The following is an 11154-nucleotide window of genomic DNA, read 5'->3' on the forward strand; positions in this document are numbered from 1 at the left end:
TTTGCTTTACAATGTTGAGATGAAATCCTTTTTGTCGCTACCTTCTTCTACAATCTAATGAATACAATGCATTTTTTGTTTTTGTAAAAACTTTTATCATTTAAAGGCAAACTTCTGCAAAACACTTGTTTGAGTTTTATTTAGTATATAGGAAGATCAGACCCCCTATGAGAATTTTATTCCCAGTTTAGGGTTTTTGGTTTCTATTTCACTCTCTCTGTGATAAGGGGACAAGTAGAAAGGGAAAATATCACTGAGATAAGCAATAAAACACCATTTTTCGGAAAATTAAGTGGGACGAGAACCACAGTCATGTTGTTAATTCTGGAGCTGGGCTTAAACTTCCCATCCCAAAACATGGAGTTACAAGTCAACTGAAAGTCTCAAGTCTCATTTACTGTTCCCGTTCTGTCAATGTCTTCCATACCATTCCCCATACTAGCACAACATTTATAACGTCTTCAGTCTCTTATAGCTTTCTGTAGTATTACATTGTTATGTGCTATGTGTGGCCTTTTAGCAATGTCAGATGCCACACATGAAGCCCCCTGGATCAAGTAAGTTTACTACCACAGTTGAATGAATGATCTACCACAGCTGAATGAATGATCTACCACAGCTGAATGATCCACCAAGGTCTATAATCTATTTCATTTATGTGAAAAAACAATTTATGGATTTACTTTTTTCAGCATTTGATATGTGTTTTAATAGTTTGAAACTTTCTAGTGCCAAACTATCAAAAAAAATTGTTTTATGTAATGGTTATTTCTTCACTATGCAAAACGTAAAACGTAACATGAAAACTTTACACTTCTATCTAAGTCATTAAAGTAGAATGTCTGACAGAGACTTTAACCTTCATGTGCTTTTGTTAAATTTAAATACAATTGTATTGGTTCAGTTTGGCTGTAAAATATCTTTTTTCCTAAGTGCAAAATGCTGTTTTCTGTACTCCTACGCCCTGTGCTCTATGTTGGTTTAGCAGAATAACAGCTACGCCCACAAGTGTTCTTATGAAGGCTCGTATTATAGAGGAAGAGAGGTGCGACTCAGATCAGGTCTGTAACATTACAGGCAGAAGTAAGCTTAACTCTGGTGCTTATTGAACTGCACAGTTATATTCAGACACCCTGCACAAAGACTATACCGGGTAAAAGGAGAGTGTAGGCAAGACTAAAAATACATTTGTTAGCACAATGTCTATTTAACTGCATAACTATTTTTTGACTTTTGGATTTTAAGATATAGCATTTGGTCACAGTTTGTACTGTAAGCTAAATGTTGGCCATTTTTAAATGTAGTACTATGTTGACTTTGTAGCTTTGTTTATGTTTTGCCCTAGGTCTGGGGCCTGGTTTGGCAAAGTTAGGGCATTACTCAAGGAAGAAACTATGAAACATCTTTTCACTCATTTCCCTTTCAGTCAAAAGGGGGCAAAATTTTGCCATTCTTGTTCTAGTATTACTCCTTCTTTCTACTGATCATCCAATGGATGGTTGTCCTGCGTCCTCTAAGCACTAATAAATGTGTTCTATTAAAAATTGGAGGCAACATGTAAAAGTTTTTCCATGCCGAAAAAAATATTTGGGATTTTACCCTGCCTAGTGCTAGAGAACAACTGGTGAGCAAGCAGAGTCAAGTAGTACCTGCAGAATATAACATTTAATTAAACTGAAGTGAGAGAGAACCATATCAACGTTATGTGATATCCTGTAGAGCAGCATTGAAGGGAGGGAGTCAGTTGTTTTGCAATACATATTAACTTGCAAAGAACATTTTGAAAAGTGAACAGAGGAAAGATTAATCTCTTGAAACCTATGTAAATTCCCGTTACAATAAAGACTGTGCCTGGGAGATAAATTGGCTGCATTTTTTAGGATCACTTTTTGGGGAAAACCCTTACCTTGCCACCTCACTCTTTGGAGCCCTCACTACAGCGCTTTAAAATAGCAGATAGCAGACCATGTATACACAAATAATGTCACGTGGGGAAAAAAAGGCCAGTGGCATCATTCCCCAGGTTAAGCTTGGACACCAAAGCTTACTAAGGTGGGCTCCTGCATGGAGGTAACATGGACTTGTGAGTATCTTTTTTTTGGCAATGAGAGTTACTACAGGCTACTGTAATTGTGCCCCTAAGGGCCAGGTAACAGCATCACTATATGTGCATGGAAAAAAGTGGGGTCAGTAGGCTGAGTGTGCAGTCTGATATGTCTGTGTGTACTTCAGAACTATATTCACGAATCATTTTGCAAGTAAGGCAACTCGCCTATATGTATTTCAACAGTATATTAGGCTGCTTGTCTGTAGTTCAGCTTTAAGACAGCACATTCCCCATAGCAGCTGTTCATATCTAAATGCTCAATGCTTGAGACTGATGTTTACACCAGAAACATGATAAACAAATCCTGGGTAATGGTATAAGCATGCACAATTTGATATGAATTTATGTTTCTATTGTGCTCTGTCCCTACAGTTTAATTGTCCTCTGTCACGGCAGGTGCTCACACTGAGATATTTTGCAGTTTTGCTTGAGCAATTCTGTTTATGTATTGTTATCTATTGACTATATGTTCCCCAGCATTATGTTTTAGTGTATGCTTTTATTTCAAGTTATGTTGCTGACTAAGACTTTGATGTTGGTTTAATTAGCTTCATCTCAGAGAAGTGCCATTAGTGATTGTAAAATACCCAATCTGTGTCATTATCTGTTGCACTTATCATCTCTTTGCAGATGGTGCCGAGTTAAATTTTTTAAAATGAGAGCCGTTTAAAACCTTTTGCAGCACTTTTTTTATTTCTTCCAGACCTATTTCCAATTTAATAAATATTTTGTTTAGCTTTCAGGTCATTTGCCAATAAAACTTTAAAGATCATATCTCAACCTTTCATTGTGATGTGTGTGGTCTTTTATATTCTATGATATTTATCAACATAAAGAATTGAAAAGTTAATAAATCTATTAAAAATCTCATGCTTTTGAAAATGGACAATTATCAATGGAGTCCAGCGCTGGGATCAACAGTTATTGAGGCTTGTTATAGTAAAGTATATAAAATATTTAAGTTTAAATTGCATATATACATTTGTATACAATGTATATAATACATTTTTGCTTTTACAAATACTAAATGGGTAATTTATTTACATTGAAAAAAAAATAATTTTAAGTGTTAAAATGGTCATTGTTAATGTTGGGGTTATTAAGTGTTGAAGGGGGTTTCATGTTAAACTTCTAAAAGTAAAAGCCATGGTAAAATTGCATTTAGTTTTCTGTCTGTTTTGTATATTTCTTTTATGTTTATGTTGTTGCTTCGTTACTGGGAGCTGACTTCATGAGTAAACCCTGCCACCTCCCAGCCCACTGTGTAATAAATGGGCAATAAGGTAGTTGAGAACAAAAGTGTCTAATTAGACATAGAAATTGAAGTTGGCAGGGCTTAGACTTGATGTCAGAGAATGTCAGATCCTAGTAATAAAATAATAACATATCCAAGAGAAAAGTGTATGCTCCCAACCTTCCCTCGCTACATGGCACAGTGGCTGTGCATGAGAGGCAGGGAGGAAATTTCCTCGACCAGTATTTGTGTACTTATGATTAGATCAATGGCGTTTCCCACTTCCTCAGTCACAAGCCCTCAACCCTTAACAGAGCCTGATCCACCATATTCCGGGGGCCTGCCTGATCCCCGACACATGGACATGCAGGACTAAAGCCTCCATTCTGTCACCACCAAGTAAGCAAGAATGTGTGTCTCAAACAAGTGTGTTGGCTACTTATGTTGAGACATTTTCTAAGCTACACTTAGTAGTAAACCTACCCTCAGTAGAGGATGTTTTTAATTTTGTTAAGAATTTGGAAGCAGTAGAAATCCCATGAAGACTTTATTGTCTGTATACCCACTGGGAAAGATCGCCCTCTGCATATTTTGCTGACCATTGTCTGGGGTACAAAACATTTGTAATCTTCTTCTTGTAATGGCTGCCTAAGGGGGCAACTGCTGTGTCCATGAAACTAAAAATGAAGGAACATTTACTTACATATACTTAAAACAACACCTCCCCCCTGTCTGTCTCTATCTCCCCCCCTCTCTGTCTCTATCACCCTCCCTCTCTCTGTCTCTATCTCTCCCTCCCTCTCTCTGTCTCTATCTCTCCCTCCCTCTCTCTGTCTCTATCTCTCCCTCCCTCTCACTGTCTCTATCTCCCCCCCTCTGTCTCCAAAATAAATATATATATATATATATATATATATATATATATATATATATATATATATATATATATATATGTCTTTCATCAATAATAGAAGCCAGCTTTTAAATTAAACATTAAGTGTTAGGTGTGGCTAGTGCATAAAATAATTCATACATAATAATGAAACCTTTCATTTATAATGCCAGCCAAGGCATGATGTCATAAATGTTTAATATTTGTGTTTAACATTATTTGAACTATTTAATGGACTTGTCCTCTTAAAAGATAACAGTTTAACATATGCCACATCCATAATTATATTATAATAAAACAATCTATGGTATTACCAAATTTAATAATTTATTCAAAAAGTATACATAAAAATTAATTTCTTAAAACCAAAAATGGTGTCCAATACAGTTGGTCTGTTATTTTGCAGATAGGCTTATAAGGTCAATGCATTTCTCGGAACTCGTAAGTCCTCGGAATCTCGGAAGTCCGTTTTATCAGGAACAAATCAAGCTTATAATTACAGATATAATTTATACAATGTCTTACATAACATTGCTTATTCTATACGTTTACAATTTTTTCTAACTTACTTCTATCTTCACATTTTCTCCTCTGCAGTAGCACCCAGACCAAGTGGAACCAATCCCTTTTTAAGCTGTCAGTTTAATGCAGCACAAAATCAAAGTGGGAGTAAGAAAACTTTAAAAGCTTCAATAATCAACAATAAATTAATTGATTTCCTTAACGTATATTAACACCATATATTGTGTGTGTGTGTGTATATATATATATATATATATATATATATATATATATATATATAAAAAATTTAATTTTGCCCAAATCACCAGTGCAAATACATGTGACAGTTTACCTATTCCACATAACTGTCCATCAAATGTGCAGCTTCCTATCACCATTCCAATAGACACTGAATCACCATTTTAAATCCCTATTATCTCTAAGTACCATTTATATCTCATCTTAGGAGGCTGTCAATATAGCGTTTAGTTCCTATCCATTCCTAAAATAGACAAATAATATACATATTGAAACAGGCTGTGAATTACCTCCATTTTAACTCCACATGTATCAACCCTATAGCATAGACAATACATGTGCCCCCATGTATGCGAACCTGTACATGGGGGGATGGGAGGAGTTTTTTTTCAGACGAATCGTTGTCTATATACATGTGCCACATTTTATTGTGGAGCAGGTATATAGACGACATCTTACTCATCTGGAGTGGATCACAACAACTTTTATAGCAATTTGTTCAAAAGTTACAAGTGATTTCTTTTAATTTGAAATTCACGTGCCAATAAAGCAAGTGATGCCGCTATAGTCCCATGGTAATTAACCCACCCTAAATATAAAAATTTATATTTGTGTTTAACATTAAGATTAGTGTTGGTGTTCGAATTTGGGTTGTCCCTATATTCGACAAGAAAATGGCAGTTTGAATATGGGCAGACCCGACCCTAAAAACACACAATTCTACTTTGCGAATTCTTGTTTAAAAATATGTTTAAAAAAGGCGAACTCTAGATCGACTCCCAATAGAGATACTCCATTGAAAGTTCTCCATTGAGTTCAGTTCCTATGGTCACCAGGCTGTACATATCATTAAGAAGTACAGCCCAAGGAGAATGGGAACTTGCGGTCACAGCTGATAGAAGGCACGCGAGTGCTTTCAATCAGCTGTGACTGCAGATGAACTCTCAATGGAGTTTCTCACAGTTTGTCACAGCTGATTGGAGGAGGCATGCGAGTGCTTTCAATTAGCTATGACTGCAGATGAACTGGTGTTCCATATGTGTTCTTGGATAGAGATCCTCTATCCAAAAACACTGTTTTCTTGGATAGAGATTCTTTATCCAAGAACACATACTACAGTTACGCTAGGGTTGCAAAAGCAATTGGTTTTGTAGTTCTACACTGTCCCGATTGAATATTCGATTGAATAGCTGCCGAATCGAACACTCAGCTGTTCGACCAACACTAATTAAGAGCTCTATATGTATAGCAGGGAATTGGACATTCTCTGTAGGAGAAACTTCCAGGTCCATGTGTTTCAATGGCAGTAATTGATTTTCTACCATGGAATGTTTCAGGTAATGTCAGATTCCCTGAAGAGCCCTAAATGTCTGTAGACAATGGTATAAGGATACTGGAATACAAAGAATACCTAGTCATCAAAGAGAAAAGTGCAAAAATGTAAACATTTAAGGCTAAGATCAGACTGTGCAAGCATTGCAAGCAGCTGCAAAAACTCAGCAATCAGTTCTTTTATTTCACCTCTTTTGTATTTTTTTTTAATTCAAACCACTTGTAAACACTGCTTGAAAAAGCTTAACAAAGCTTGCACATGCTTGGCCACATTGCTGCCTCATACTGCCTGTCAAAGAATAATGAATTCAATAGTGCAAAACAACAAAGAAAAAAAATAGTTTAGCTTTTTTGTTTTTTATTTAGATATACATTATCAAAATTTTACAATAATTATAAAGACAAAAAACTAATGTTTTTATGTAATACATTTCAGTTTCAAAATGGTTAGTCCACTATAAATTAAATTTATTACCTGGTCATAAATTGCTATATACTCTATCAGACCTCTATCTAAATTGTGTTTTACCATCCCCATATCCTGACTTCTACCAGCCATATCTAATACTTTAATTAGGTTAAAGCTATCTTACCCTAATCCATTGCATCTAGTCATCTTTGTTTTCTCAGATCCCAAAGTCTAATAACTTAAGAAGAAATATTCACTGGTTTAAAGAACATCATGCCAGTGAGCAATCTTTTAAAGTAATTGAACTGCTTATAAAGTACATCAAATAAGTAAAATCATGTCAGAGTGCCTCTTCTTTCAGCTATTGTGTTTGTTTCTTAGGGGATTATGCACTAGAATAGATGGTATTTGAAGACACTTTGTAACCTTCTCAGAATGTCCTTACTTTTTACTGAAAAACTGATCAATAGCGGCAACAATAGGCATATTTTATCATATGCAGTCTGGGCATTTGAAGATAATAACTGTGTGAAACTTTTCTAAATTCAATTAAACTTTGAAAAAATGCAGACCTGAATATTCTAATATCAGCCTTCATTAGATGTTGTATGTGTCGGGGAAAAAAGTCATTTCCAGACTTCAATGAAGAAATGTATGATTGACGGTACCATAACACTCTGTTGTCTAGCTCCTAAAAGGAAAAAGTTACCATGCATGACAACCATTTCCAGAAGCCAAAGTAGTTGTTTATTTAGGTATATAACTAGGTATATGACCATCATAAAAAATTTTTCTACAAAGCATAATGTATAGAAAGCAAACATTTAACAAAAAACCTTCCTGGTCTTTTTACCCCCCTCCTAGCGTTCTAATTCTGTCACTTTTTTGATGCAAAAAGTGATCCTATTTTTTTTTCATAGAAGTTTTTGTTTATATTGTGGGACTGTAATCCCGGGTATAATAGTTATATTTATTTATTATATTATCATAAATTATAATATAATACATAATTATAAATCATAATTATAAAAAATAATGAAATAACAGACCACAACAATGTAATTTACCAAAAAAAAAATATATATTTTATCAAAAATGTCTCACGAAAATTTTCCAAACAAGAGTGCAATATTATTGATAAATAATAATATAAATTAAATGCAGATTTTAGAAAAAATATTTACAAATATCCCGGGTGTGGTAGATTTTGAAGCAGGGTGCTGCACAAAGTCCAACATCACAGTCAGGATAGTAGAACCTGGTTTCTTTGTGGTTCTTTCTTCCTCTGTGATCTTTGAGCAGCCAACCACGCACATCCTTGTAGGTGCTGCCTTTTTCTGGGTTGGTGGGATGTATTCAGTGAAGTGACGACCGATCAGGCGTTCTGGGTTAACAACGGTGGAAGCACAATGTCCAGGTCTATTTATAGCCACTGATGAATGATGTCTGAATGATTCACAGGCCTCTGACTATTTATTTTTTTACAGAATGTAGGCATTCCATAGGCACTGCTCAATTAGATGCTTGAAAATCTTTTTGTAGTACATCCTTTGCTGTTTCCTCATCGCTGGGTAGAATGTCATGGCTTGGTCAGCTCTGTCGACACCTCCCACACCACGTTTTGTGTGTACCAGAACGGTGGAGGCATCATGGACAGTATTCATCAGGCACACATGTTTCTTGTCACGTCATATCAGGGCCATCATTTTGCCTTTCTGCCAGGCAACAATTTCTCCTGTCTTCAGCTTCCCTTTTGCAAACAGTGATGGCAGGTTGCCCGGTTAGCCCTAACGGTTCCATAGGGATCTGTTCTGTGTTGCAGAAGGAACTCGCAAAGCTCAGGAGATGTGTAGAAATTGTCAGTTATGACACAATAGCCCTGACCTAGCAATGGCTCAATGAGGGATAGCACTGAAGATGTTGCCAATCCATAATGGCTGTACCTGGGGTTGAACTGTGTCCCTTTTCCAGTGTACAGTACTGTTTTCCAGATGAGGATTCACACAGCATATACGTTTTCATGCCAAATCGTGCCCTCTTTGACGCAATGTACTGCACCCAGCTGAGCCTCCTCTTGTAAGCCATTAGACTTTTGTCAATGCTGACATCTCTTTCTGGCACATAGGTTTGCTGGAAATTTTGTAGAATCATCTGGGACAGTTCCCAAATTTTCTTCAGTTTTGGTGCAGGATGGGTAGTCCCATCAAATTCTTCATTGTTTGTGAAGTGCAGGTACGTCATTATGAGGGAAAAGCAGTATTCTGGCATGACTGTGCCAAAGAATGGAGTGTAAATTTTTTTCTTGGACCAGTACCACTTCTGCATGGGTTTGCCCACAACTCCCTGCAGGATCACCAAGCCCAAAAACAGCCAAATGTCATCCTTGGTCACAGGTTCCCACTTTCTGCTTCTTGCAAACCTCAGGTGTGGAGCACCTTGATGTTGTCCAGCGCACCTGCATAAAACAAAATAAAAAAGGTATTTTAGGATATGTTCTTTTATAGTGTGAAGGTTGCAAGTAATATGTTAGCAAACGCAGAGCAGCATATGTTTGCATAAAAAAAAAAAATTAGCAAAAAATTTCAAAAAGTTAGCAAACACAAGAGAGGCTTACCTGTTTGTCTCTGCAACAATTTTTTCGATCATCGGTCAAAAACAACTTCAGGTATGCCAGGGGGTTGTCGCACTCAGCCTCAATTTTCATCCCAGGTGCGCCGGTGAATGGAAATCTTGACGGTGCTGCCTGGTCCACTTTAAGGTCAATAGGGCACCATGTGCGCACAGCACTGACCTCAGGTTCAGAATCGTCGCTCAGTTTACCTTCACTGTCTGTTAACAAATTTCCTAGTGAATCACTATCGCTCGATTCCACAAGGGACTCCAAATCACTATCGCTGCTTTCAAATTTCTCCAAAACAGCGCTTACGCCGGCGAGATGCCTTTTAGATGACATGTGGTCTCCAGCAATCAGGAACAATCGAGGTCTAGGACAAAGTGATGAAATGATACATTCAGGAAGTGATTTATAAGTCATCAAAAGGTCAGATCAAGGTCAGGGCTAATAGTGGGCAAAATGTAAATCGGGGCACTGGGCAATCATGCTTGGTGCACTAAAATGTGTATTTATACTTTATTTTGTGTTTTATAGTGTTTTTTACTGTTACATAGCAATCTGCTTTTAAATTTCCCGCCCCCAGACTCCATCACTCCAATGCATCACCTGGAAGATGTCACATCTTGCCGGGTGATGCGATGGGGATGTCCCCACCCTGCTCACTCCCTTAGATCCACCAACAAAGCTGCTCACAACACCCGGAGGCTGCGAGCATCACTTTCTCCGGGTGATGTGAGCAGCTATAGTAAATTCGGGGTTGATGGCAGTGGTAAATCGCCGCTGGCATCACACCCGGAATTTACTATTGGTGATTGCATCTGCAGTTAGATGTGATGCACCATGCAGAAATCCTGCATGGTGCATGACATCTAACTGAAAATATGTGCCTGGCCGGGACCCGGGCGGCATTTAAAAGCAGATTACTCGGTAATCTGCTTTTAAATTTCCCGCCCGGCAACGCCCCCCGACAGACCGGCGCCTTGGCATCACAGCTGGAGCGCGGGGCAGAGGTAAAAGGGGCTCCCAAAGATACCCCGAGTGTGACTCAGGGTTACCGCTTTTTGCTAGTTTTTGCTAGGGGGGTTAAAGAAAAAAAAACTTTGTTATTGATGTGTAGTTTTCTTGTCAAATTTGGCAAAAAAACATTATAGATGTTATTGTTAGCCAGTTAGGCTATATTTTGGACATTTTTTTTATTTACTTATAGCGCTGACATATTACGCATTGCATTACAAAGTCCAGTCTTGTAACTAACTGTCCTTCAAAGGGGCTCACAATCTAATATCCCCATCATGTCATTTACACAGTCTAAGTCTAATTAACCTAACTTCAAATTTTTGAGATGTGGGAAGAAACCCGCAGGAAACCCATGCAAACACAGGGAGAACATAGAAACTCCTTTCAGATAGTGTCCTGATTGAGATTTGAACCTAGGACCTAGCTCTGCAAAAGCAAGATTGCTAGCCACTGAGCCAACTTTGCTGCCCAATATAATCTATATAATGTATTACATTTTTGTCCTATACACATTTAGGTAGTCATGACCCCTTTATCTAGTAGGATTGATTACAACAAGCCATTATTTTTTTTCTTTTTTTCATTACAAATGTGTCCAAATTGCAAGAAGGTATTTAAACTTCATTCAAATTTTTATTTTTTATTTTTTAGAACAGCAAAACTGTTCTCTTGTTTAATGGTAAGCAAAGAGATAAAGAACAGTAACAGTTTTATCCTCTTGATCAATGTAATTTTATGCATGTTTGCTTGATTTTGTCATATAAATTCTTCGGAAAATATTCTCTGTCGA

The sequence above is a fragment of the Pyxicephalus adspersus genome, chromosome 6 (genome assembly GCF_032062135.1).
Source record: "Pyxicephalus adspersus chromosome 6, UCB_Pads_2.0, whole genome shotgun sequence".
In the NCBI taxonomy this organism is placed as follows: Eukaryota; Metazoa; Chordata; class Amphibia; order Anura; family Pyxicephalidae; genus Pyxicephalus; species Pyxicephalus adspersus.